Raw genomic sequence first — 15,658 nt, 5'->3', positions numbered from 1 at the left:
TCCTGAGCTGTGAAGTGGTATATTTAACTATCTACTTGACTTCTATTCTTGAATATCAACAAGGCGTCTCAAGCTTAACATGGCAAACAAAGAACTGTTAATCTTTCTCCCTCAAATCTTTTTGGGGCGCCTGGGTGGCTCAGTCAGTTAAGCCTCTGGCTTCAGCTCAGGTCAGATCTCACGTTCATGGGTTCGAGCCCCGCGCCGGGCTCTGTGCTGACCGCTAGCTCAGAGCCTGGAGCCTGCTTCCAGTTCTGTGTCTCCTTCTCTCTCTGACCCTCCCCCTCTCATGCTTTGTCTCTCTCTGTATCAAAAATAAATAAAACATTAAAAAAAAAATCTTTTCCTCTAGCTTTTCCCCTCTGTAAACAGCACTGTCATTTACCCAGCGCCTCAATAGCTAGACCAGGGATTGGTACAAAGGAATTATTCAATAAGTAGTTGGTGATTGAATGAAGTAAATAAATAATTATGGCAACATAATAAATGCTGTCACAAGGGTAGTACTATAGTAATTCTGAAACCCTCAAACCTTTTCCTCTAGCGTTCCCCAACTCTGTAAACAGCACCATCATTTACCCAGTTCTCACACCAAAAATATAAGAATCATCCTTGATTCTTGGCCTTTTCTCACATTGTAAATTTCAATTTATCAACAAAACTATGAACCATTTAATTGTTTTAATTTTTATAATCTCATTACATTCTGGCTTACTATTTTTTTTACTTGTTTGTCTTACTTCTAGTCCACTCTGGAATATGATTTCCACCAGGGCAAAAACTATTTTTTGTATTCTCAATACCTAGACCAGGGGTTGGTACAAAGGAATTATTCAATAAGTAGTTGGTGATTGAATGAAGTAAATAAATAATTGTAGCAACATAATAAATGCTGTCACAAGGATAGTACTATAGTAATTCTGAAATAAAGGGATGGAAAGAGAATAATTGATACAGTGTTGTCTTCGAAGAGATAGATAGTACAGCTTGGGGATGGAGAGTCCGGGAAAAGTTGAATGGAATGAGATAGAAAAATGGAATAAGGTGGAAGGGAAAAATGAGTACTGATGAGTTTGTTGTAGGTCAAGAAATTGAGGGAGTTTAATCCGGAAACAGAACAAAATGAAATAGGATCAGTAAAATCGTTGTTACCTTAAGGAATCTTTTGAGAACAAGGCTTCTCTTCTGTTCACTTTTGAGGGAAGAGCTCCTGACACATTGAAGACTCTTCAGTAATGTTTGAGTGAATATGTAAAGGTCTTCTTAAAATGAAGAGTGAAGGGCAAGGAGAGGCTAAGAGTCTGTGAAAGTCTTTCCAGAACAAGATTATTAATAGGTATTTATGCTTATTATGTGGTGGCAAAAATATAAGAATGAAAGCATCTCTTAGGTAATAGGCTCTCTGATTAACTGTGGTTGACTAAAATCCTTTTTACCAAAAAGGGTAGCTGAATGGATTGATCTCAGGCTGCGAATCAAAATTTCAGTACTATCAATTTAGACCATCATTCTTATAGGAGAATGTCATCTGGTTTGATTTGGTGTTGGTCAGGCAACTTTGAAGAATAAAAATATTTTGGGGGCACCTGAGTGGCTCAGTCAGTAAATCATCTGACTTGATTTCAACTCCGGTCATGATCTCACGGTTTATGAGATGGAGCCCCATGTCTGTCTCTGTGCTGAGTGTGCAGAGCTGGCTTGGATTCTCTTTGTACCCCACTCATGCTCTCTGTCTCTCAAAAGAAACAAATGAACAAACATTAAAAATATTTTAAGGTGAATACATTGAGGAGGAAAATTATCAGTTTTTGTCAGATTTCACATGTGACCTTTTGGATTTTTAGCCAAAGATATCAAGCTTTTGTTTAAGACAGTGGCAGCATGGTGTAGTAGAAAGACCTTGATCTTGGAGTCAGAAGTTTAAGTCCAGATCTGTGCTGTTTCCTGACAGCGTGGTCTTGGATAAATTTTCCTGTGGGTCGGGGTGTTAGCGGGCTTAGCTGTGTTGTGAGGGTTGAGTGAGGGTGTGGGAATGCTCGCATGGTGCTGGCATGTAGGGTAAGTGCTCTGTAAATGCCTTCTTCTTACTGAGATGTTTATCATGCTCACATGCTTCTCCTTCAGGTATTCCTTTCCTGGTTCATCCCTGTGGAATGTCTCCCTCCTTCCCTCTGGCATTTATGGCCCTTGCCATACACAGGGTGCATGTCTTATTAGTTATTAGCATACATGCCTTGGCTTCTTTCCCTTTCTGTCACACATATGTACACAAATACTATCTCTTATCTCAGAGGACGGGGACATCGGCTTTTTAGAACTACTCATGGACCTGTAACAGCCATTCTGTGATGTGGAGTGAAAGAATGGAAATCAAGTTATTCGTCTTGACATTGTATAATTGATTACTGATCTTTGTTAAATCACCTGTCTTTATTAAACCCCTAATATGTTCCAGGCACCAACAAAAAGGAGTGGGATATGAGTCCTTCATTCAGGAATCTCACACTAGTAGCTACTTTATAAAGTGGAAAAGGGCAAATATGGAGCATTTTCACTTAATAAACTTGTTAAAGTATACAAACACAGAAAAGTGCAAAAATTATAATAGAGTTAAGTGAAGTTTCACAAAGTGAACAGTCATGTAACCAATACATAGATCAAGAGAATGCTATTCACCTCTTAATTACTGCCACTCTCCTTCTCAATTTTTTTTAATATTTATTTATTTTTGAGAGAGAGAATATGAGCAGGGAGCTGTCAGCACAGAGCCCAATGTGGGTCTCCAACTCATGAGTTATGAAATCATGAAAGTCAGATGCTTAACTGACTGAGCCACCCAGGCGCTCCTCCTCCTCAAATTTAACCATTCTCTTGATGCAGATGAAATATTTTAAAACAAACTTGATGTCCCAGCTTTTGGAAGCAAGGGAGAGAGGGCCACAGGTACCCGCTGACCATCCTATCTTTTCAGAGAGAGTAGTGGTGGATATAGAGGAGCATCCTGATGGATCATCTCACCTCTTTAAATATGCAGTACAGCTTCATGGAATACTTTTTTGGGCTGAAAGAAATTGGTGTGATTTGATTTTCCAACAATGATTAATTTGGTCCCTGTTGGGTTTTTGGCTTCTAGAAATATCAGTAGTAAATTTGAACTTCCCTATAGTTTTGGGGCTTATTATTTCAACCTCAGTCCTAAGTCTCTTCCAATATATCTGTTTATTCATGAGGTTGAATGACACATTTAGAACTTCATGGTAGTCATTTTCTTGGATATTTTGTCAAGTTCATTTTTAGTTGGAATACTTGGGTTTACATTGTAAAGTTAACTATTCACATTGTCTTTCGAAATTGTATGATCCACTTTCTCTTTTGTTTTTGTTTTGTTCGAGTTGTGTGTCATTAACAAGGAAGTATTTTTTATAAGTGATGGAACTATATTTGTATAATAATTTTCAGTGATGGTCCATCAGCAGTAGAATTCTATTGTACCTTTATATTAATCAGGTCTGGTTTTGAAGGTCATTTGGTGTCATTTGCCATTTAAAACATCATGGATGTGAAATACCAAGCTAAGCTGGTGATTATTTTAAATGCTTTGTTGTTCTGTGAAGATTTATATATTATTAAATGCTCAGCCCTTTCTTACCAGGTGGCTGATTTGTTTGTTTTGAGATTATTCATGTCACTGAAGTCATCAATTTGAGTAATATATTTGACATCATGGTTTATACTTATATATGTGAATGTTCTGTATACTTTATCACAATAGAGTAATATGATATCACATTTCTCATAAACTTGAATGCTTATAGGACGTAATGCTAGATCTAGTTTTTTTTTTTAACTTTTGTTCATTTTTGAGAGATGGAAGTGAGTGGGGGAGGGGCAGAGAAACAGAGACACACAATCTGAAGCATACTCCAAGCTCTGAGCTGCCAGCCTAGAGCCCCACGTAGGGGTTGAACCTATGGACTGTGAGATCACGACCTGAGCCGAAGTTGGATGTTTAACCAACTGAGCCACCCAAGCGCCCCTAGATCTAGTTGTATAAAGTTACAATAGTCTTGTGGGATAAGTTGTCATCTATTTTCTATACATGTAAAAGAATATTATGGTCACTTTTGCCATATGTGATGTTGCTTTAATTTGAAACCATCATTGAAACATAGGCAGTCCTTTGACCCTCATATGATGTTTCCAAAGTCAGCTATTTCCTAGTATTCTTAAATTAAAAACTCTCTGGTTTGTCACGGTTAATTCTAATCTTAGTGATTCTCTGGCCCATCTTTATTAAGGTCTTTTTGTTACCCAGTAAGAAAAATCAGTCAAATTTTACTAAGGCTATAATTCAGAATGACTCAAAACTTGCATTTATCTTTCCATTTTGCTAAATTTCAGTGAAATGACAGAAGACAATAAAACCACAATATTAGAAAACTGAAAAAGCAGAAAAAAACACTCAGGAAAATTAAAATGTAAAGTAGATAGGGTTAGACAGACGCAGATAAACAGTTTATTCATCTGTAACACAATAGAGATAGAAGTCAGTATTTTTCCAGTAAAACTCTAGAATAATGCCATCATCAGAATTAACAAGATCTGTACCGATCCTTTGCATCAAGTGGCTTTCTCTATCATTTGCTCTCAAGTTAAAGACAGAAGAACAACTCTCTAAAGTGGGGAGAGGCCATGAAAGACAAAGCAGAGCAATATCCCTGGTCATTTTTGGCCCCAGAGTGTAACAAGGAGCCCCTGTACTTGGAAGTGGTATACTTCTTGTGCATACTAAAGCAAAAACTATCAAGATGTTAATTTTCATTCTATTATCCAGAGCTAGGGATTTTATAATGAATATCTGAATTCACTGCCAGAGCAATAGCGACTCTCAGTTCTGCTTTTGCAACCCATCCTGTATCTGATACTGGGTATTCTGTATCAGCACTGTCCAAAAGAACTTTCTATGATAATGGAAATGTGCTATATTAGTGCTATCCAGTATGGTAGCCATCAGCCACGTGTACCTATTGAGTATTTGAAATGTGGACAGAAATAAGGAACCGAATTTTAATTTTAATTCAATTGAAATAGCCATGGTTGGATAGTGACTGTCATAGTGTACAGTACAGAGCTATGTCTGCATTTATATATGTGAGCAGACTACTAAGACTAATCTTTTAGGAAAACCAAAACCACGTGATGCACAACTAGAAACCTTACTTCCTGTACCTAGTTAACAGAGGTGATACATGACACAGAAGAGAACTTTAAAAAGTGTAATTGTTCCGACTTCGGCTCAGGTCATGATCTCATGGTTCGTGAGTTCTAGCCTCACATCTGGCTATGTGCTGACAGCCCAGAGCCTGGAGCCTGCCTCTCTCTCTGCCCCTCCCCCACTTGCACTCTGTCTTTCAAAAATAAACATTTAAAAAAATGTGTAATTGTTATCCATCCTTAATTATTCAAAAAGCTTTCAAAATCCATAAAACAAAGACTGCTGTTAAAAAAAAAAAGTAGAGAGAAGAAGCCTATGACATTTCTTACAAACTACAACTGTAGTTTCAGAAATGTGAACTTCTTCATGGGACGGCTGAACAGCAGTATGGCAGGAATGAAGAGTAATTTAGTGATTTGGGAGATCAAACCAGTGCTTGATCAACCTAGTCTGAAAGACCAAAGTGATAAAAATTATGAAATGAAATTTAAGGTATGGAGAATTGAGTTAAGAAAGCCTCTATGTTTCCAAAGGAAACCCAGAAGGCCAGGAGGGTGAGGAAGAAATCATGAAAAGTAAAGAATAAAACCCCCATAAATTTCCCAAACTTGAAGAAAATCTTAAGCCTTCAGGTGGAAGGGTTCTGGGCATATCTTGGTGAAATTTTTGAACTCCATGACATAAAGAAATTCCTATTAGCTTCTAGAGAGAGGGGGATAAAAAAACATTACCCAAAAAACAACTATAATTTTGTAGGCATCAACATCTTTATCTGCTACTTAAAAAAAAATAGGACAGGATCTACAAAGTGCTGTAAGAGAAGTATATTAAATGTAGAGTTCTTTATAGAGTTAAGCTGTGACTCAGTTGACAGGACCAAAGAATCATCCAGACTAAAAGCTTGTTGAAAACATGTATGTACCTAAGGATGTACTCTAGAATCCAAGAAGATATGTGGTAGAAGAAATAGTGGTGAACTAAGAACCTAGTAAAACTGAGTTAATCTTAAGTAACCATTGATGGGATGGTGGTAAAAGTTAATGCTGTTGTTGTATTTGTGAATCACATACTAGGGGAGATAAGTTTTCTAGAAGACAAAATCTATACTATCATTGCAGATTTCAGCCAAGCCTGGGAATTAAGAATAAAAGCAAGCTAAAAATCTTGCCTTGTTTGAGCTGGTAGGAAAGCCAGAGAAGGAAAATCAGTATCATCCAAGTTATAAACTCTGAGTGCCTATTATTTGTTCATATAATCTAGCATTTAAAATATGGGATTTGAGGGCACCTGGCTGGTTCAGTTGGTCGAGCATTCAGCTCTTGGTTTGGGGGTTGTGAGTTTGAGCCTCACGTTGGGTGTAGAGATTACCTTAAAAATAAAATCTTAGAAAAAAAAATGAGATTTCTCCTCTCTGTAGAAGCAGTTATTTGAACACTTTATTTTCTAGGTGATTTAATATTCTGTTATCAAGTCACATTTCAGGAAAGGCTGAAACACAATGGCCTATGTGAATACCTGCGCACATTCTCTCCTGCTTCTGCTAGTGACTGAAGCCCACTTCTGTTTTTTTGTTTAAGTTTATTTACTTATTTTGAGAGAGAAAGAGAGAGCAGGAGCAGGGGAGTGACCAAGAGAGAGGGAGAGAGAGATAATCCCAAGCAGACTCCTCACTGTCAGCTCAAGACTCTGATGTGGGGCTCCAACTCATGAACTGTGAGATAATGACCTGAACCAAAACCTAGAGTCAGATGCTTAACCAACTGAGCTATCCATGTTCCCCCCGCTTCTGGTTTTAACACACGAGTGACGGAAGTACAAGGAAGGAAGATGGATTGCTGTTTCTTTAAGTGAGCCTGTGTGTTACTTTAGACTTTCATCTGACCCCCCCTTTTTTTTTGATCTGACACCTCTTGAGGACATAAGATACACAATGACCTTTGAAAACATAAAAGGCATTACCCATTCTGTGACACCTTTGCTTATTTGTTATAAGTAGTAGAAATACATGACTCCCTCTCTTTGTCTTACTGGGTTGGGGCTAAATGGAAGGATAGTGTTTTGAAATCTGCAAGTCTCCCAGTTAGCACGGGATCTGTAGTGACTCCCCTTCAATCCAAGTCTTTCCAGAATTTCAGTTGGAAGATGCCAGCCAGTTAATCTCTTATTTTAAACACCATTTTAACTCTAACAAATACTGCTTACTCTCCAGATTTACTTCATGCCCATTATTTTTGTCTCCTGAACTAGACTGTAAGCACTGTGCAGAAGGGACTGTACATCATAAATCTCCGGAATCCTTGAGATGCCTGGCGTAGTGCCGAGAACATACTAGCGCATACTTTTTTGGATTGTTTCTATAGACAGCGGAGAGATCATCAGAATGCATGCTGTATTTAATTCTAATCCCTGACACATTTTATAGTTTGACATGTTGGAAGAAGTCCTAAGCTTGGAGTCAGAGCAACACGAGTAGACTCTTCAGACTCTCCTGAGTCATTCTGTCTATAATCATAGGTAGGTTATGTCAATTTTACAAATTAGGGTGACAAATAATACCGTCTTCCTGCTTACACACAGGGATGATGTGAGAATAAAATGTGAAGGATTATAGGACAGGTTCAGATTTTTAAAAATCTATAGAAATAAAATGTAGTAGTATTTTGTTATAGGTGACTTACATCCTTATTCAGAATATACTTTAATTTTATCCCTTAGTTTTCTATATTCTTTTTTTTTTTATGTTTTATTTATTTTTAATACAGAGAGAGACAGAGCATGAGAGGGGGAGGGGCAGAGAGAGAAGGAGACACAGAACTGGAAGCAGGCTCCAGGCTCTGAGCTAGCTGTCAGCACAGAGCCTGACGTGGGGCTTGAACCCACGAATGTGAGATCTGACCTGAGCCGAAGCCGGAGGCTTAACCGACTGAGCCACCCAGGCTCCCCTTCTATATTCTTATCATCAAAAACATCTTTGTTTTTCTTTTAAGAATGAGAAAATGTTCTCAACTCAAGATGGTCAAGTCATGTGTGAATATTGAGCTTTAAACAGAATGAATCATGACACAAACCTGTTATTTTCCTTAAGTGACTTAGCTCCTGAATCAGTTATCAACATATATATAGGTTATTCTTCTGACATGTTAGTATGACCGGAACAAGGCCACTATCGATGAAGGAGTTAACTAACCAGCTTCGATATGGTAATTGTCCTTGTAAATCTGCCCCCAAATAAATGACTTTACAATGTTGATTTGTTTTAAAAGATAAAATCATTTGGTTTGTGGACATTGCCAATTAGTATGCTTGAAAGAGTTAAATCCATAAAATCTTAAAATATGCTATGAAGAGGAAATGCATATCATCCTTCTTTTTTGGTTAATATACAATAAACAATGATCAGTCATTTTTGTCTCACTTGAGATCACTAACTTGGGGCATACCATACTGGTTGGACAAGATCTTAAGTTGTGACTAACTTTTAATGAGTGCTTAGAAAAACGTGTGTTGCTACATGACAGGACGCAATTGCTTCCTGAGTAGGCTTCTTGCATTCCAGGCGTACAGAGTTAGGCCGTGTGGCTCACCACTTAGGGACCCTTTCTTGTTTAGGTCTCTGTGCATTGAAAATCTTTGAGGAGCACAGTAGAAAAGTCAATCCTCCTCTTTTGGATCATTGCTTAATAAAGATAATATTTTCTTTCTTAAACGAGTTTTTTTTTTTAACGTTGGAATTCCATTTTGTGTTTTTTAAACAAGGAATTTAGAATACTGCAAGGTTACCTTACAAATAAGCCAACAGGTTTGGCCATTTTTACAAAACAGTATACCAGTGTTAGAAATTGAGTCAAAACAGAGTACAAATTGAAATGTATGCTCTGCAAAAAAAATTTTTTTCTTTTAATATTTAGAAAACCTTGAAAGCTGTCGGGGAACACTTCCTACTTATAACTTGAGTAGAATGCTCTAAACTAAAAGGCATCTTTTTATGGGTTCTGCCTCTGCTGCTTCTGATTAATTGTGTGACCTCGAGCAAATCTCTTAATTCTCTGAGCCTCAAGTTTCTCATCTGCAAAATGAAGATAATTATGCCTGCCCTAGCCACAGGAATGTTCTAAGAATAGCAGCAGAGAGAATCTTTATAAAGGATTAGGCATGTGGTTTATAGATTTACGATAGCAGTCTTCTGTGTAAAAATTAGTGTGGCATTATTTTTATAGTGAACACCAAAAATACTTGTTTTGTAATAAACCACATAAACAGATAACTCTTCCCTAAGTATGCTTTTGTCCCGGTACCTGAACAAAGTACAGGCATGTCCCTTGCATGTGAAATCATATTTGATTCACATTGGCTAGGAAGAATATTGACTAGGAACTGTAAACAACTAGGCACCAAATGCTTAATGATAAGTATAGAAGAAAATCTCTTGAGAAGGTAGAAACACACTTTACCTCCTTCATTTCTGATAGAGACATCTTGTGTTGGGAGGGAATGTATGGGGATCTTTCTTCCCTGTCCTTCCCCCAAATACTCATAACTCTTGCCAATCAAGATTTTTCCTGTATTTGATGATGAGAGTAACCTGGGGATGTGAACAGTAGAGGCAGAAAGGAAGGTTGAGAATCGCTGATCCACAAATTCCTGGATTTCCAGTTTTAGTTTCCCTTGTTAATTGACATTCGGTCTGCCATTTGATTCTGTGACTAAGACAGGGTTAAAACAGGCGTGATTTTCCCCCCTCTTTTTCTTCTTTTCATGGTATCCAAACGAGAAGAAAGGTGGTAGCAAAGCCTATTGTGATTATTTCACAATATATGTAAATCAAACCACCATGCTCTATGCCTTAAAGCCACATGTCAGTGATTTCTCAATAAAACTGGAAAAAAATAGGAAAGAACAAAAAAATAATTTCCCAGTTTTCCTCACGTTTGGATTTGGCTTAAATTCCTGGAATAGGAATAGAAGTCAGAAACTACTGATATAAATTCTATTTATTTATGTAGACCATGAGGTAGAAGATGGATGGTTTTTGCACAGTGCTGTCTCAGGTTGAACCCTGTCTGAATTAAGGAACTTTAGACCAGTGAGTGAGAATTGAGGATAAAATATCTTTTCAGGTGATGTCTTTTGATATAAAATTTTGGAAAAGCTTCTTAATAGCTTTTCTGGATTCTTTTTTTTTTAATACTTATTTTTATTTTCAGAGAGCGAGCAGGAGAGGGACAGAGAGAGAAAAAATCTCAAGTAGGCCCCACACTGTTAGCGCAGAGCCCAAAGCAGGGCTTGATCTCACGAACTGTGAGATCATGACCTGAGCCGAAATCTAGAGTGGGACACTCCACTGACTGAGGCACCCAGGTGCCCGGTGGCTTTTCTGGATTCCTGATTATGTTTCTAACATGGCTTTTTCTGTCAGTTTTGAGGTCATTCTGGAGACTCTTTCAGATATTTGATACATTACTCTGTGATACAAGTAGTCTAGTTGTAACACTATGTGTTTCAAATATTTCTTTCATTCACGTGGTTGGAAATCAAAGTTTATCTTCCCAGAGAAGTGATGCTCTGGACAGTGAAACGAGGAGTCCGACTAAGATTTAGTTTCTTAGTTCTCAGAGCACGATATTTGGAGTCCGAGGGCTTGGTCTTGAGCCCTAGTTGTATTATTTTGTAGATGTGCAATTGTAGGTAGATTATTAAACATGCCTGTATTTTTTTCTTCACCCATTAACTAGGAATAATATTTACCCTCCAATGTAGTTGTGAGAAAATGACATACTTAACTGTAAATATTGAGTGTTAAGCCAAAGACACTATACAAATGTCCTTTCTCATGATCATCATCATCTCTCAACCGTAATAATCACAACTTTCTAAGTATATCACCTCCCTTGTAGTAGTACTTTCAGCAGCAGAGGCGAGGTAGGGAATATACAGTTTTTCCTAGAAATGTCTATTTGCTTTGGCTGCCTCTGGCAGTGGTTCTTAAACTTTGGCATACCTCGGGATCATCTGGAAAGCTTGTGTAAACTGCCGAATCCCATTTGCCAGAAATTCTCAATCGGCAGTTCTTGGGGTGAGTCCAGGAATCATCATCCTTTTTTTTTTTTTTTTTTTTTTTAAGTTTATTTCTTTTGGGAGAGAGAGCAAGCAAGAGTGAGCAGGGGAAGGAGAAGGAGAGTGGGGGGAGACAGAATTCCATGCAGGCCCCATTGTGTCCGTGTGGGCCTCAAACTCAAGATTCATGAGGTCATGATCTGAACCGAAATCAAGAGTCAGATGCTTCACTGACAGAGCCATCCAGGCGCCCCCACAAATTCTCATTCTTAGCGATCAATTCTTACAGGCGATTCCAATGTACACGAGTCGTCCAACCACACCTGAAGCTGTTCTGTGGATTACCTTCCCCCATACGTGATACTCTAGTCCATGGGACTAAGCTTCCCAAGGATCGGACTCTCTCTGTGTATACATTTAAGTCTACACTGGGAATGTGGGAGGGGTTTTATTCCAGAAGCCCATCTGAGTCTGAGTTCATGCTGTAGAGCAGTTATCCATCCTTCAACCATGGGTGCTCAAAGCATATCTGTGCCACAGTAGCTCCCAAGTTAAAAAAAAAATCACAATCTCAGAGAGTGGGGCCTGGAAATCTGATTTTTGTTTTATGTATGTTTGTATGTATGTATATATATCTATTTATTTTTATAATCTTTACACCCAACATGGGACTCGAACTCACAACCTTGAGATCAAGAGACAAATGCGCTTCCGACTGAGCCAGCTAGGCGTCCCTGGAAATCTGATTTTTAATGTGCTTTCTAGTTGAGTCTTATGTACCCTAGAGTTTAAGAACTAACTTCAAAGTCGCCCTCCTATGGAGTCTTGCCTTTGCTCCAACTCTCTTTTAGTCATTTGTTCTCTTCACTGAATCCAGGTCATTTCCATGTCTTTATTACCTCCCCTGCCAGAGCCCATCTCTCTCATCCCCAGCACCACAACCAGACTTACTTAGTGTTTTATTATAGAATTCTGAAAGACTGTAGCAGCTTCCATACTAATCTCCATACTTCCCTCTGGTCTTGTCTTTAAATTATACCTTAGGATCTTAACCAGTCAGGTCCCTTCTCTACGTAAGAGTCAAAATTCTTTACTTGGCAAATCATTTCTCTGATAGTTTAGCTCATTCCTCTCATTCTCTTCACACCCTCCTGTTCAGCTGTTCTGACTGCTTGCCGTTTTCCAGAAGGGCCATATGCTTTCTCTTGCTTCCATGAGGCCTTCCTTGTATACCAGACTTGTTAGGCAATGGGGTGATCCCAGAGCACCTTTGGTCGGTCCACCTATCTGTTGTCATAATTTACACAGTTGCAAAGGTGTCTTTCCATTTGCCTGCTTACTTGCTGACCTGAGATTTTTGTATCTGAGCCTACAAGACTTGCTAAAGATGACATTGTTAAGAGAGTGATTGCTATTTGTTTAGTCCATGGATTTGAGATATTTCAAGGATTTCCACAAGGAGGAAAGAGAATATTGTGCGCATAGTCAGAGATAGCAGAAACTCCAGCCAGACGGTAGGACTGGGGATATGGTTTTGGATATGATCTTCATTGAGTTCCTTGTTAAGGCTGTGGTTACAGAGTCTGTTGACCAAGAGCAAATACATAATGTGAAAAGAAAGGAACGCTGAACAGGCACTTATGTTGAAGAGACAAAGCCAGAGAATGAGTTAAGTGAGTGAGTGAATGGAAGACTAAATAAATATTGGGGAATGGATACTTTTGAGGGGTAAACAGAGGAAGAAGCCTTAGAAAGGCTCTTAAGAAGAAGCAGATGGAGTTGGGGATACAATTCTACTTTGTGAAGTCTTTTTTCAGAAAGGACAGAAATTATTCTTAGATAAAACCATTGACATTTTGATCATTTACAGCAACATTTTGAGGCAGAAATGGCTTCCTTCCCACAGAACTGCTCTGATAGTAAAGCTATTTATTTTCTATTTAGAGAAGTTTTTCTTGGGTTGTTTATTTACTAAAAATGCCCCATCCTTATTAATAAAAATGGCTCAAAGATAGTTGACAGCCCATTATCTTAAAATATTAAGTATCCATGTTTTCATTGTGAGGCAAAATTTCCCTTGTCAGGAGATTATTCCTTCTAATGTTCTGCTTATCATTTGTTTTTAGCATTGCCTTGTGGGTCCTTCCATAAAAATCTTTTTTTTTTTTAACATTCATAACATGCCCTCCTAAATTGTGCCTTGTAGAACAAAATGGAGAGAATTAAGAATCTTTATACCAACTGAATATCCAATTGACCATACCTTTTATTTATTTATTTATTTATTTTAATTTTTAAAATATTTTTATGTTTTTTATTTATTTTTGAGAGACAGAGAGACAGTGGGAGCAGGGGAGGGTCACAGAATCTGAAGCAGGCTCCAGACTCCTAGCTAGCTGTCGGCACAGAGCCTGATGTAGGGCTCGAACCCACAGACCGTGAGATCATGACCTGAGCTGAAGCCGGACGCTTAACCGACTGAGCCACCCAGGCACCCCTGACCATACCTTTAAAAGATGTGATCAGTTTAGGGGCACCTGGGCGTCTCAGTCAGTTAAGCATCTGACTTTGGCTCAGGTCATGATCTCATGGCTCATGAGTTCAAGTTCCACATCAGGCTCTGCTAACAGCTCAGGGCCTGGAGCCTGCTTCAGATTCTGTGTCTCCCTCTCTCTCTGCCCCTTTCTTGTTCACGCTCTGTTTCTCTCTCTCTATCCTTTTCTCTCTCTCTCCCTCCCTCAAAATAAATAAACATTTAAAAAATTTTTTAAAGATGTGATCAGTTTATCAATGCATTGTTTTGATTGTTAGTATCTTTTAGAAATATTTGCTTGTAAAAATGCATAGCACTAACTTATTTTAATTTTTTTCTTAGAGAAAATATATTTTGGGGAAAATTTTTTTATTAGGTTTCTCTGCTGTCAGAAGATATTGTGACAGCATGTTTCTGCTGAAGGTAGGTGTGACTCCACTTAAGTGTTTGGATTAAGTTTGTCAGTGAAAATCGGGGTAGTTTGCTTGGATGCTGAAATCAATCAGTAGGTAGTTTGTACACAGGCCCTCTCTGTATCATTGTAACTTACAATAGCTCTACCCACTTACTGAGAGAATAGTCCTCTGTTTGGGATGATCAGGACTCAATTTATATTCAGTCTTTGGATGAAAATGCAATTGTTTATTTTCGCAGATGTCATTTGTTAAAGATCCAGCAGTAACAAAAATAGTGGGACAGGGAATCAGATATTATTCCTTGACTGTAAAAACCTTAACGTTGTAAGTATATTGAGTAAGAGGAGCAGTTTGAATATTCCTTTTGTATATTTTCACTTCTTTCAGTTTGGTATTGGTGCTTTAAGGATTTAGGATTAACATAGAGTGAATGGAAGATGGAGTAGACTTTGGGGAAGAAAATTATTTTAGCTTGTAGTAGAAATACTACATTTTATGCTTTAGGTTGTTTTCTTTTGTTTTGTTTTAGTTTACTTATTTTAGTAATCTCTACACCGAACGTAAGGCTCAAACTCACGACCACAAGACCAAGAGTCGAACACTCTTCTGACTGAGCCAGAATTCTATGCTTTAGGCATCCCCATGCTTCTGGCATCTTTTAATTAGAATTTTATATAGTAAAAAGTTAACCATAGGTAACTCAAATATTCATGTAGTCGATATGTGTATGTATACCAAGCATTTTATTTATTTATTTATTTATTTATTTATTTATATTTCAGAGAGAGAGGACTAGTTTTACCATCAGAACTTACTTTAAAAGTATTTCTAGGCAATTTATATGACCAGCTCATTTTGTGAAATAAGATGATATATAAAAATAGTAAGACTCAGTAACTTAATCCAAATAAGCTATTTCTGAAAGCAATGGACATTCAAACTGTTCCTTATCACCTTAAAAACAGATCTCGTAGGTTTGAAAGTGTGAAGTGAATAGAACTCAATATTGATATCCTGCATGATAAAAATCTTTACCTGGATTAAAAAAAAAAAGCAAATTTTTATAGACAATTTTAGGAACATTTTGCTTCCTAATCATATCCATGTAATTATATACTTGATTCAAGAAAGAGATAATTAGGGGCGCCTCTCTGGCTCAGTCAGCGGATCATGTGACTCTTGATCTTGGGATCATGAGTTCAAGCCCCACTTGGGTGTGGAGCTTACCTAAAATAAAAATTAAAAAATATATAGGGGCACCTGGGTGGCTCAGTTGGTTAAGCACCTGACTCTTGATTCCAGCTCAGGTCATGATCTCACAGTCATGAGACTGAGCGCCATGTTGGGCTCTACACTCTACACTGGATGTGGAGCCTGCTTAAGATTCTCTCTCTCTCTCTCTCTCTCTCTCTCTCTCTCTCTCTCTCTCTCTCTCTCCCT

General features: G+C 38.0%; 1 protein-coding gene and 1 long non-coding RNA gene across 8 annotated transcripts in view; one reads left to right on the top strand and one right to left on the bottom strand.

Annotated features, from left to right (window-relative positions):
* C13H9orf85 (chromosome 13 C9orf85 homolog) overlaps positions 1-15,658 on the top strand; it is a 129,176-nt gene that overhangs the window by 10,538 nt on the left and 102,980 nt on the right. The window lies entirely within an intron of this gene.
* The window catches only part of LOC115275750, a 3,171-nt gene continuing 178 nt past the window's right edge, over positions 12,666-15,658 (bottom strand). The window contains exon 2 of the long non-coding RNA XR_003901725.1: positions 12,666-12,852. This is a non-coding gene — a long non-coding RNA (uncharacterized LOC115275750). The remainder of the gene's footprint in view (positions 12,853-15,658) is intronic.

The sequence above is a fragment of the Suricata suricatta genome, chromosome 13 (assembly GCF_006229205.1).
Source record: "Suricata suricatta isolate VVHF042 chromosome 13, meerkat_22Aug2017_6uvM2_HiC, whole genome shotgun sequence".
Lineage (NCBI taxonomy): Eukaryota > Metazoa > Chordata > Mammalia > Carnivora > Herpestidae > Suricata > Suricata suricatta.
This window is presented reverse-complemented; position numbering and strand designations above follow the sequence as displayed.